The sequence below is a fragment of the Mixophyes fleayi genome, chromosome 4 (assembly GCF_038048845.1).
Source record: "Mixophyes fleayi isolate aMixFle1 chromosome 4, aMixFle1.hap1, whole genome shotgun sequence".
Classification (NCBI taxonomy): Eukaryota; Metazoa; Chordata; class Amphibia; order Anura; family Limnodynastidae; genus Mixophyes; species Mixophyes fleayi.
This window is the reverse complement of record NC_134405.1, coordinates 314,696,069-314,708,596: the sequence shown is the minus strand read 5'-3', so window position 1 is coordinate 314,708,596 and position 12,528 is coordinate 314,696,069.

Here is a 12,528-nt window from a genome sequence, read left to right as displayed (position 1 = left end):
GGGTCATGACGTGTGTACCGGCTGGGGAGAACCCAGGCAAGCGGAGTGAGGTCCACGCAGAGGTCAAGGGCTGGCAGCAGACAACGGTACCAGTAAACAAGCTGAGGTCAGGGGTCACAGGCGGATAGCAGAAACGGTAAACAGGGCAGAGATCAGGGTCACAGAATACACAAGCGAAGTCCAATTCAAAGCCAAGGGTCATACACGGTAATTCAGTAGAGGTTCAGACGACAGGAATGGGAACAAGCAGGTCAGCAGACTGGAGTGCAGAAGCTATAACCGGCAATGAGGTAGCAGACCTCATTGCCTAAAATGTACAGGTGAGCCAATCCGAGCCTAGCTCTGCAACTACTCCCAGGAGCTGACTAATAAAATAATTACAGCCTAATAGCAAGCAGGCTATGAGGGCCTTCTGCGCACGCGCCCGGCTGTCCCCTGTTGCCGGGACGCGGCGCTACACTGCTGGGCGTCCGGCCGTTGCCTCGGCAACGGTCGGGAGTTGAAGGGAAGTGACGTCCCGGTCGTCATGGTGACGGTCGGGACGCTGGGGCAGGCAGGAAGCGAGCCGCGGCGGCTGTGAGTACCGCCGCGGCTCGTGACACACTTAGGGCCAGATTCCACTGGAGAAACATGCAAAATGCTGGTTATAAAATGTGCAATGCAGCAAATGCAGAATATAGCTCAATAATTTTCAGACCTCCTTAGCCCTTCCACCCACCTTCCTTGGCACTATCTGCCACAGGTCTGTATTAGCTGTCACTTCTGCATATTCTGTTATGCAGATGGGAGGTTTCCACCTTGATAAATATTAGAAGAGCTCTGTGAAATGACATCACCGGGGAACGCTACCTCAACATCCACCAGTGTTATATTCCTCTGTCTGATCACAGGACCACAAGCCAATTGGCAGCGTTCCTGGCTCTTACGATAGTGTCACATAACAGCAATTTAACACTGCGCTCTTCAGTTAAAAAAGTACAGTATAAGAGCTAAATCTATGTCATTGGGACACATTCCATTAACAGGGAAATGCTGTTCCCAGTCATATGACAGTATGTATGCTCGTAAAACACTGCATGAAGCATCTACTAAGCTTAGCTGCACTCAGATGAAAAGCACAGAATTCGCATGTTCCTGTATGGTACCCACCTTACACTGGATGCCCAGGTTTTCACTGCATGTGTCCTGATTTGGCAATGTGCAAAGCAGCACAAAGTTAACATGTGTAAGGGGTGCGAAAAATGACAGCATGTGCTCTAAATCCCAAATTCTGCAAATTGTTTAGCCAAGTAAATCTTCTTCTTCAGATAGTTGGAACCATTGTGAAAATTAATAATCATATTGTAATGCCCTAAAATCACATTGTCAATTATGAGAAATCCAGTGAAATTAAGATTACACGTTATGTATTACCAAACACGCAGCAATGCTAACCACTGTGTCAACATGCAGCCCAATGCAGCAATGTTTCACGCTAAATTAGTATCCAAATGTTAAACTGGATCCAGCGTACACTGTGACAGTCGTGGGAGAAAGTAATCAGCGTTAGCTGCTTGGAAGTCCATAGTGCACATTACCACACAGGCAATTGGCACCAATTGGGAACAGCCAAGGGCACCAGCCAATCAAATCTGCCAAAAGTTCTAAGTCAGCATTCCATAACCTCTAACCCTTTATTCCTTTTACAATCATTAATTTACATACAGCAAATAGATTTTGTCTTGGCTACAAATCAAGGCAATCAAATGGCATTTTTAAATCACCGCTTTATGGAGACTCTGGGAGATTATGCTACAGAAACTTGGATTGAAACAGAGAAAAAGATGCAGGGCCTGATTCATTAAGGAAAGTAAAGCAAAAAAAATGGATTTAAATTGCTCACTGTGTATGCCCACCTTCCCCTTCGCAAGACCTTTATCTACTTAAACTATTTTTTCTAAAATAAAGACACGGAGACATATATAAGGTGGCTAAAGAAGGTCATAGATTTATTGATTATATTTGGTGGCGAAGAAAGAGCACTGTGGGACAGCTACCAGACTGATATCCAAAACCAAGCGTGGAAACAGGCATACTGCCGTGCATCCACTCAAAACTAGTCCTTAAATGTCTGGCCAGTGCTAAACTGGTCGTCAGAGTGACTGCACCCCCTCTAAACTCACAATGCCCTCCCTCACTGAGCTGGACAAGGACCCTCCTCACTGAAGGGCCAAGAGTTACCGTTGCCTCAAAGGGGACAGAGACCTGCGGCCAATCGCGATGGTGCTGTATATAATAGCCGCTGATCGCAGTGCCTTCCTATCAGCTGTGCCTGCTCTGTGGCAAGGGGGAAAATTCTAGGGATGAGCGCGCTCGGATTTCTGAAATCCGAGCCCACCCGAACGTTGCGGATCCGAGTCGGATCCGAAACAGATCCGGGTATTGGCGCCAAATTCAAAAGTGAAACTGAGGCTCTGACTCATAATCCCGTTGTCGGATCTCGCGATACTCGGATCCTATAAATTCCCCGCTAGTCGCCGCCATCTTCACTCGGGCATTGATCAGGGTAGAGGGAGGGTGTGTTAGGTGGTCCTCTGTGCTGTTTAGTTCTGTGCTGTTTAGTTCTGTGCTGTTTAGTGCTGTGCTGTGCTGTTTAGTGCTGTGCTGTTTAGTGCTGTGCTGTGCTGTGCTGTTTAGTGCTGTGCTGTGCTGTGCTGTGCTGTGCTGTGCTGTGTTCTGCAGTATCAGTCCAGTGGTGCTGTGTGCTGTGCTCTGTCCTTCTGAGGTCAGTGGTGCTGCTGGGTCCTGTGCTGTGTCCTGTTCAGTCCAGTGGTGCTGTGTCCTGTGCTCTGTGCTTCTAAGGGCATAGTTATTTCCCCAATATTCCCCTGTGTTTAAAAAAATAAAAAAAAGTTTTTTTTATAAAATACCAAAAACTACTTTAATATTTTTTAATTACCACAAAATTTTCACAACCAATCCTGCAGTATAAGCCCATTGGTACTGCAATATTACCAAGTTCACACATTCAGCAGTAAAAGTCCAGTGGTACTGCAATATTACAAAGTTTACACATTCTGCAGTATCAGTCCAGTGGTGCTGTGTCCTGTGCTCTGTCCTGCTGAGTTCCGTAGTGCTGCTGGGTCCTGTGCCGTGTCCTGTTCAGTCCAGTGGTGCTGTGTCCTGTGCTCTGTGCTTCTAAGGGCATAGTTATTTCCCCATTATTCCCAAGTTTGTAAAAAATAAAAAAAAAGTAAAAAAAAATAAAAAATTAAAAAAAAAAAAAAATATATAATAATTATAACCAAATTTGCAAAACCAATCCAGCATTATAAGTCCATTGGTACTGCAATATTACCAAGTTCACACATTCAGCAGTAAAAGTCCAGTGGTACTGCAATATTACAAAGTTTACACATTCTGCAGTATCAGTCCAGTGGTGCTGTGTCCTGTGCTCTGTCCTGCTGAGTTCCGTAGTGCTGCTGGGTCCTGTGCCGTGTCCTGTTCAGTCCAGTGGTGCTGTGTCCTGTGCTCTGTGCTTCTAAGGGCATAGTTATTTCCCCATTATTCCCAAGTTTGTAAAAAATAAAAAAAAAGTAAAAAAAAATAAAAAATTAAAAAAAAAAAAAAATATATAATAATTATAACCAAATTTGCAAAACCAATCCAGCATTATAAGTCTATTGGTACTGCAATATTACCAAGTTCACACATTCTGCAGTATCTTGTGCTACATATAATGGAGACCAAAAATTTGGAGGATAAAGTAGGGAAAGATCAAGACCCACTTCCTCCTAATGCTGAAGCTGCTGCCACTAGTCATGACATAGACGATGAAATGCCATCAACGTCGTCTTCCAAGCCCGATGCCCAATCTCGTAGTACCGGGCATGTAAAATCCAAAAAGCCCAAGTTAAGAAAAAGTAGCAAAAAGAGAAACTTAAAATCATCTGAGGAGAAACGTAAAGTTGCCAATATGCCATTTACGACACGGAGTGGCAAGGAACGGCTTAGGCCCTGGCCCGTGTTCATGACTAGTGGTTCAGCTTCACCCACGGATCTTAGCCCTCCTCCTCCTCCCCCCCCCTACAAAAAATTGAAGAGAGTTATGCTGTCAGCAACAAAACAGCAAACAACTCTGCCTTCTAAAGAGAAATTATCACAAATCCCCAAGGCGAGTCCAAGGGTGTTGGTGGTTGTCAAGCCTGACCTTCCCATCACTGTACGGGAAGAGGTGGCTCGGGAGGAGGCTATTGATGATGTAGCTGGCGCTGTGGAGGAACTTGATGATGAGGATGGTGATGTGGTTATTGTAAATGAGGCACCAGGGGGGGAAACAGCTGATGTCCATGGGATGAAAAAGCCCATCGTCATGCCTGGTCAGAAGACCAAAAAATGCACCTCTTCGGTCTGGAGTTATTTTTATCCAAATCCAGACAACCAATGTATGGCAATATGTAGCTTATGTAAAGCTCAAATAAGCAGGGGTAAGGATCTTGCCCACCTAGGAACATCCTCCCTTATACGTCACCTGAATAACCTTCATAGTTCAGTGGTTAGTTCAGGAACTGGGGCTAGGACCCTCATCGGTACAGGGACACCTAAATCCCGTGGTCCAGTTGGATACACACCAGCAACACCCTCCTCGTCAACTTCCTCCACAATCTCCATCAGATTCAGTCCTGCAGCCCAAGTCACCAGCCAGACTGAGTCCTCCTCAATACGGGATTCATCCGAGGAATCCTGCAGCGGTACGCCTACTACTGCCACTGCTGCTGTTGCTGCTGTTAGTCGGTCATCTTCCCAGAGGGGAAGTCGTAAGACCGCTAAGTCTTTCACCAAACAATTGACCGTCCAACAGTCGTTTGCCATGACCACCAAATACGATAGTAGTCACCCTATTGCAAAGCGTATAACTGCGGCTGTAACTGCAATGTTGGTGTTAGACGTGCGCCCGGTGTCCGCCATCAGTGGAGTGGGATTTAGAGGGTTGATGGAGGTATTGTGTCCCCGGTACCAAATCCCCTCGAGATTCCACTTCACTAGGCAGGCGATACCAAAAATGTACAGAGAAGTACGATCAAGTGTCCTCAGTGCTCTTAAAAATGCGGTTGTACCCACTGTCCACTTAACCACGGACATGTGGACAAGTGGTTCTGGGCAAACGAAGGACTATATGACTGTGACAGCCCACTGGGTAGATGCATCCCCTTCCGCAGCAACAGCAACAGCTGCATCAGTAGCAGCATCTACAAAATGGCTGCTCATGCAAAGGCAGGCAACATTGTGCATTACAGGCTTTAATAAGAGGCACAACGCTGCCAACATATTAGAGAAAATGAGGGAAATTATCTCCCAGTGGCTTACCCCACTTAGACTCTCATGGGGATTTGTGGTGTCAGACAATGCCAGTAACATTGTGCGGGCATTAAATATGGGCAATTTCCAGCACGTCCCATGTTTTGCCCACACCATTAATTTGGTGGTGCAGCATTACCTCAAGAGTGACAGGGGTGTGCAGGAGATGCTTGCGGTGGCGCGCAAAATTGCTGGACACTTTCGGCATTCAGCCAGTGCCTACCGCAGACTAGAGGCACATCAAAAAAGCTTGAACCTGCCCTGCCATCACCTCAAACAAGAGGTTGTGACGCGCTGGAACTCCACCCTCTATATGCTGCAGAGGATGGAGGAGCAGCAAAAGGCCATTCAGGCCTACACAGCCACCTACGACATAGGCAAAGGAGTGGGGATGCGCCTGAGTCAAGCGCAGTGGAGACTGATTTCCGTGTTGTGCAAGGTTCTGCAGCCATTTGAACTTGCCACACGAGAAGTCAGTTCCGACACTGCCAGCTTGAGTCAGGTCATTCCCCTGATCAGGCTGTTGCAGAAGCAGCTGGAGAAAGTGAGGGAGGAGCTGGTAAGCCATTGCGATTACAGCAAGCATGTAGCTCTTGTGGATGTAGCCCTTCGTACGCTTTGCCAGGATCCGAGGGTGGTCACTCTTTTAAAGTCAGAGGAATACATTCTGGCCACCGTGCTCGATCCTCGGTTTAAAGCGTATGTTGTGTCTCTGTTTCCGGCGGACACAAATCTACAGCGGTGCAAAGACCTGCTGGTCAGGAGATTGTCCTCTGAAGAGGACCGTGACATGCCAACAGCTCCACCCTCATTTTCTTCCACATCTATGGCTGCGAGGAAAAAGCTCAGTTTTCCCAAAAGAGGCACTGGCGGGGATGCTGATAACATCTGGTCCGGACTGAAGGACCTGCCAACCATTGCAGACATGTCTACTCTCGCTGCATTGGATGCTGTCACAATAGAAAAAATTGTGGATGATTACTTTGCTGACACCATCCAAGTAGACATGTCAGACAGTCCATATTGTTACTGGCAGGAAAAAAAGGCAGTTTGGAAGCCCCTGTACAAACTGGCTCTATTTTACCTGAGTTGTCCCCCCTCCAGTGTGTACTCGGAAAGAGTTTTTAGTGCAGCGGGGAACCTGGTCAGTGAGCGGCGAAGGAGGTTGCTTCCTCACAACGTTGAAAAAATGATGTTTATAAAAATGAATAATCAATTCCTCAATGAAGTACAGCACTGCCCTCCAGATACTACAGAGGGACCTGTGGTTGTGGAGTCCAGCGGGGACGAATTGATAATGTGTGATGAGGAGGAAGTACACACTGTAGGGGGAGAGGAATCAGAGGTTGAGGATGAGGACGACATCTTGCCTCAGTAGAGCCTGTTTAGTCTGTACAGGGAGAGATGAATAGCTTTTTTGGTGTGGGGGCCCAAACAAACCAATCATTTCAGTCAAAGTTGTTTGGTAGGCCCTGTCGCTGAAATGATTGGTTTGTTAAAGTGTGCATGTCCTATTTCAACAACAGACCTCTCAACTGCAGCTAATCCCTCCTCTGCGGGGATAATGTCTCCTGTGCTCTGACACGTCACTCTGTGTACTCTCAGCCTCAGGATCTGACACTACAGCTACCATGCCTCTTGTAGCAGCCCTCACTCCAGGGCCTCTTCCATGTGCAGTGTCCCCCTCTCTCTTGGGTTCACTATAGTGGCATGGAGTTCTCCCCCTCATCCAGGGCACACATTCCTTGCCCTGGCTCAGTCACCACGCTCAGACTTCCAGGCAATGCTGGGGGAGCCTGGGAGCTTCCACCCCAGGTCCCCAGCTACAACTCTCCTCTCCTGTGTCTTCTCTCTCTTTCTGACACTTTAAAGATCGTGCCTTTAAATGAAAAAGTCAGTCTTCATTGCACGACTATGTGCAAGTGCAACAGGGACATTTTTTTGGGTTTACAAAGTCAAACAATAACACTACGACCCTGTCTGTCTGGGGTCTGTCAATGACGAATTGTCTGGAGCATGTTTTGAGGAGGTATTGTGGCCCCGGTATCAAATTGGGTACCGGGGCCACCCCACTATGCAGTCCAGATACTTGTTTGGTGGAATTCCGACACGTGGAGGGTTTTTTAATTATATTGTGGCCTCGGTACCAAATTGTGTACCGGGGCCACCACACTACGCAGTCAAGATACTTGTTTGGTGGAATTCAGACCAGTTGAGGGTTTTATTATTATATTGTGTGGACCACTCTATCTATACCACACTACAACTCTATACCACTCTATTTCCTACTTTAATTCTATTTAATTCTATTTCCTACTTTAATTCTATTACTAATTAATTAACATAAAGAGGAACAAAAAAAAACAATTTTACCAAAAGTATAATATGACTTAGACTTACAAACACTACACTTGAAAGATCGTGCCTTTAAATGAAAAAGTAAGTCTTCATTGCACGACTATGTGCAACAGGGACAGTTTTTTTCTTTACAAAGTCAACTAATAACACTTGGACCCTGTCTGTCTTTAACATACTTAATGGGATCTCAATGACGAATTGTCTGTAGCATGTTTGGAGGAGGTATTGTGGCCCCGGTATCAAGTTGGGTACCGGGGCCACCCCACTACGCAGTCCAGATACTTGTTTGGTGGAATTCTGACACGTGGAGGGTGTATTTATTTTATTGTGGCCCCGGTATCAAGTTGGGTACCGGGGCCACCCCACTACGCAGTCCAGATACTTGTTTGGTGGAATTCTGACACGTGGAGAGTTTTTTAATTATATTGTGGCCTCGGTACCAAATTGTGTACCGGGGCCACCACACTACGCAGTCAAGATAGATAGATGCGTATCATAGATAAAGTACATTCAGTGGTGTGGGGCAAATTGAAAAATATTCAAAATGCACTGACATTATCAAAAACAAGAGGTTGTCACACGCTAAAACTCCAACATGTATATGATGGAGAGGATGGAGGAGCAGCCGTATGTGTAGTGTAATGCAGACCTGTTGAAGGTTTTTTATATATTTTATTGTGGTGCCCAGTGCCCACTCCTCTACGCAGTCCAGGTACATTTATTGGTGCGATTCATAAAAGTTCAGGGTTTTTAAGATATTGTGGTGACCCACTCCTCTACGCAGTCCAGGTACATTTATTGGTGCGATTCATAAAAGTTCAGGGTTTTTAATATATTGTGGTGACCCACTCCTCTACGCAGTCCAGGTACATTTATTGGTGCGATTCATAAAAGTTCAGGGTTTTTAATATATTGTGGTGACCCACTCCTCTACGCAGTCCAGGTACATTTATTGGTGCGATTCATAAAAGTTCAGGGTTTTTAAGATATTGTGGTGACCCACTCCTCTACGCAGTCCAGGTACATTTATTGGTGCGATTCATAAAAATTCAGGGTTTTTAATATATTGTGGTGACCCACTCCTCTACGCAGTCCAGGTACATTTATTGGTGCGAATCAAACAAGTTGATGGTTTTCTTATTATATATATTGTGGTGACCCACTCCTCTACGCAGTCCAGGTACATTTATTGGTGCGATTCATAAAAGTTCAGGGTTTTTAAGATATTGTGGTGACCCACTCCTCTACGCAGTCCAGGTACAATTATTGGTGCGATTCATAAAAGTTCAGGGTTTTTAATATATTGTGGTGACCCACTCCTCTACGCAGTCCAGGTACATTTATTGGTGCGAATCAAACAAGTTGATGGTTTTCTTATTATATATATTGTGGTGACCCACTCCTCTACGCAGTCCAGGTACATTTATTGGTGCGATTCATAAAAGTTCTGGGTTTTTAATATATTGTGGTGACCCACTCCTCTACGCAGTCCAGGTACAATTATTGGTGCGATTCATAAAAGTTCAGGGTTTTTAATATATTGTGGTGACCCACTCCTCTACGCAGTCCAGGTACATTTATTGGTGCGAATCAAACAAGTTGATGGTTTTCTTATTATATATATTGTGGTGACCCACTCCTCTACGCAGTCCAGGTACATTTATTGGTGCGATTCATAAAAGTTCTGGGTTTTTAATATATTGTGGTGACCCACTCCTCTACGCAGTCCAGGTACATTTATTGGTGCGATTCATAAAAGTTCAGGGTTTTTAATATATTGTGGTGACCCACTCCTCTACGCAGTCCAGGTACAATTATTGGTGCGAATCATAAAAGTTCAGGGTTTTTAAGATATTGTGGTGACCCACTCCTCTACGCAGTCCAGAAAGATACCTTTTTGCAACGTTTTGGACTAATAACTATATTGTGAGGTGTTCAGAATACACTGTAAATTAGTGGAAATGCTTGTTATTGAATGTTATTGAGGTTCATAATAGCCTAGGAGTGAAAATAAGCCCAAAAACTTGATTTTTAAACTTTTTATGTTTTTTTCAAAAAAAATCCGAATCCAATACCTTAAATCCGAACCGAGACCTTTCGTCAAGTGTTTTGCGAGACAAATCCGAACCTCAAAAATAACGAAAATCCGGATCCAAAACACAAAACACGAGACCTCAAAAGTCGCCGGTGCACATCCCTAGAAAATTCAGGTTAAAACAGTCACTAACTATCAAACCGACACCAGGCGTGGGTTGGTGGGTGATATCTTGCAAAGCAGAATGAGGCAACCAGGAAGTGAGAGAGACTATAAAGGAACCCAAGACCCTCCCATGAGACAGTCATTGGTCAGACCTGTAACTGCGGTTTACCCTTTAAGGTAAGCATAAGCACAGATGCAAACACTGTCGCTATTTAATGGTGTTGGTCTATAGGGACTCTGTTGTAAAACTTTGCACCTTGGCAAAGTCATGTTGCATTGGAGAGGGAGGTAAATTTAAAATGTGGGGACAGATTTATAGTTGGGATAGGGCATGTCCTAAATCAGTGGTGGGCAAACTCAGTCCTCAAGGGCTACCACCAGTTCATGTTTTTAGGATTTCTTTAATCATGCACAGCTGAGTTAATCTATTTGGCTGGGTCAGTAATTATCCCAGCTGTTTCTACAGACAGAAATCCTAAAAACATGAACTGTTGGTAGCCCTTGAGGACTAAGTTTGCCCACCACTGTCCTAAATCAACTTTCAATTTCAGTATAAAAACAAAGCTATCAAATATTTGTGTGCTACATGAAAAAATAGCCAGTATTTTACTTATGTGCAACATAACAAACTTATATACACCCCTTGCATTGTAACAAGGTTTTGTCCAGCAGAACACTTTTTTTTGCCTTACTTTCCTTAATGAATCAGGCCCACTGTGTCCGAGATCCTACAAGTATATTACAATATAAGAACCACCTGTCGAGTGGAAAATAATATATTTTACATAACACATTTATTTTATATTCTAATTAGGGATGAGCGCGCTCGGATTTCTGAAATCCGAGCCCACCCGAACGTTGCGGATCCGAGTCGGATCCGAGACAGATCCGGGTATTGGCGCCAAATTCAAAAGTGAAACTGAGGCTCTGACTCATAATCCCGTTGTCGGATCTCGCGATACTCGGATCCTATAAATTCCCCGCTAGTCGCCGCCATCTTCACTCGGGCATTGATCAGGGTAGAGGGAGGGTGTGTTAGGTGGTCCTCTGTGCTGTTTAGTTCTGTGCTGTTTAGTTCTGTGCTGTTTAGTTCTGTGCTGTTTAGTTCTGTGCTGTGCTGTGCTGTGCTGTGCTGTGCTGTGCTGTGCTGTGTTCTGCAGTATCAGTCCAGTGGTGCTGTGTGCTGTGCTCTGTCCTTCTGAGGTCAGTGGTGCTGCTGGGTCCTGTGCTGTGTCCTGTTCAGTCCAGTGGTGCTGTGTCCTGTGCTCTGTGCTTCTAAGGGCATAGTTATTTCCCCAATATTCCCCTGTGTTTAAAAAAATAAAAAAAAGTTTTTTTAAAAAATACCAAAAACTACTTTAATATTTTTTAATTACCACAAAATTTTCACAACCAATCCTGCAGTATAAGCCCATTGGTACTGCAATATTACCAAGTTCACACATTCAGCAGTAAAAGTCCAGTGGTACTGCAATATTACAAAGTTTACACATTCTGCAGTATCAGTCCAGTGGTGCTGTGTCCTGTGCTCTGTCCTGCTGAGTTCCGTAGTGCTGCTGGGTCCTGTGCCGTGTCCTGTTCAGTCCAGTGGTGCTGTGTCCTGTGCTCTGTGCTTCTAAGGGCATAGTTATTTCCCCATTATTCCCAAGTTTTTAAAAAATAAAAAAAAAGTAAAAAATAATAAAAAATTTAAAAAAAAAAAAATATATAATAATTATAACCAAATTTGCAAAACCAATCCAGCATTATAAGTCCATTGGTACTGCAATATTACCAAGTTCACACATTCTGCAGTATCAGTCCAGTGGTGCTGTGTCCTGTGCTCTGTCCTGCTGAGTTCCGTAGTGCTGCTGGGTCCTGTGCCGTGTCCTGTTCAGTCCAGTGGTGCTGTGTCCTGTGCTCTGTGCTTCTAAGGGCATAGTTATTTCCCCACTATTCCCAAGTTTTTTAAAAATAAAAAAAAAGTAAAAAAAAATAAAAAATTAAAAAAAATAAATAAATATAATAATTATAACCAAATTTGCAAAACCAATCCAGCATTATAAGTCCATTGGTACTGCAATATTACCAAGTTCACACATTCTGCAGTATCAGTCCAGTGGTGCTGTGTCCTGTGCTCTGTCCTGCTGAGTTCCGTAGTGCTGCTGGGTCCTGTGCCGTGTCCTGTTCAGTCCAGTGGTGCTGTGTCCTGTGCTCTGTGCTTCTAAGGGCATAGTTATTTCCCCACTATTCCCAAGTTTTTTAAAAATAAAAAAAAAGTAAAAAAAAAAAAAAAAATTAAAAAAAAAAAAAATATATAATAATTATAACCAAATTTGCAAAACCAATCCAGCAGTATAAGTCCATTGGTACTGCAATATTACCAAGTTCACACATTCTGCAGTATCTTGTGCTACATATAATGGAGACCAAAAATTTGGAGGATAAAGTAGGGAAAGATCAAGACCCACTTCCTCCTAATGCTGAAGCTGCTGCCACTAGTCATGACATAGACGATGAAATGCCATCAACGTCGTCTGGCAAGCACGATGCCCAATCTCCTAGTACAGGGCATGTAAAATCCAAAAAGCCCAAGTTCTCAAAAAACAGCAAAAAAAGAAACTTAAAATCATCTGAGGAGAAACGTAAAGTTG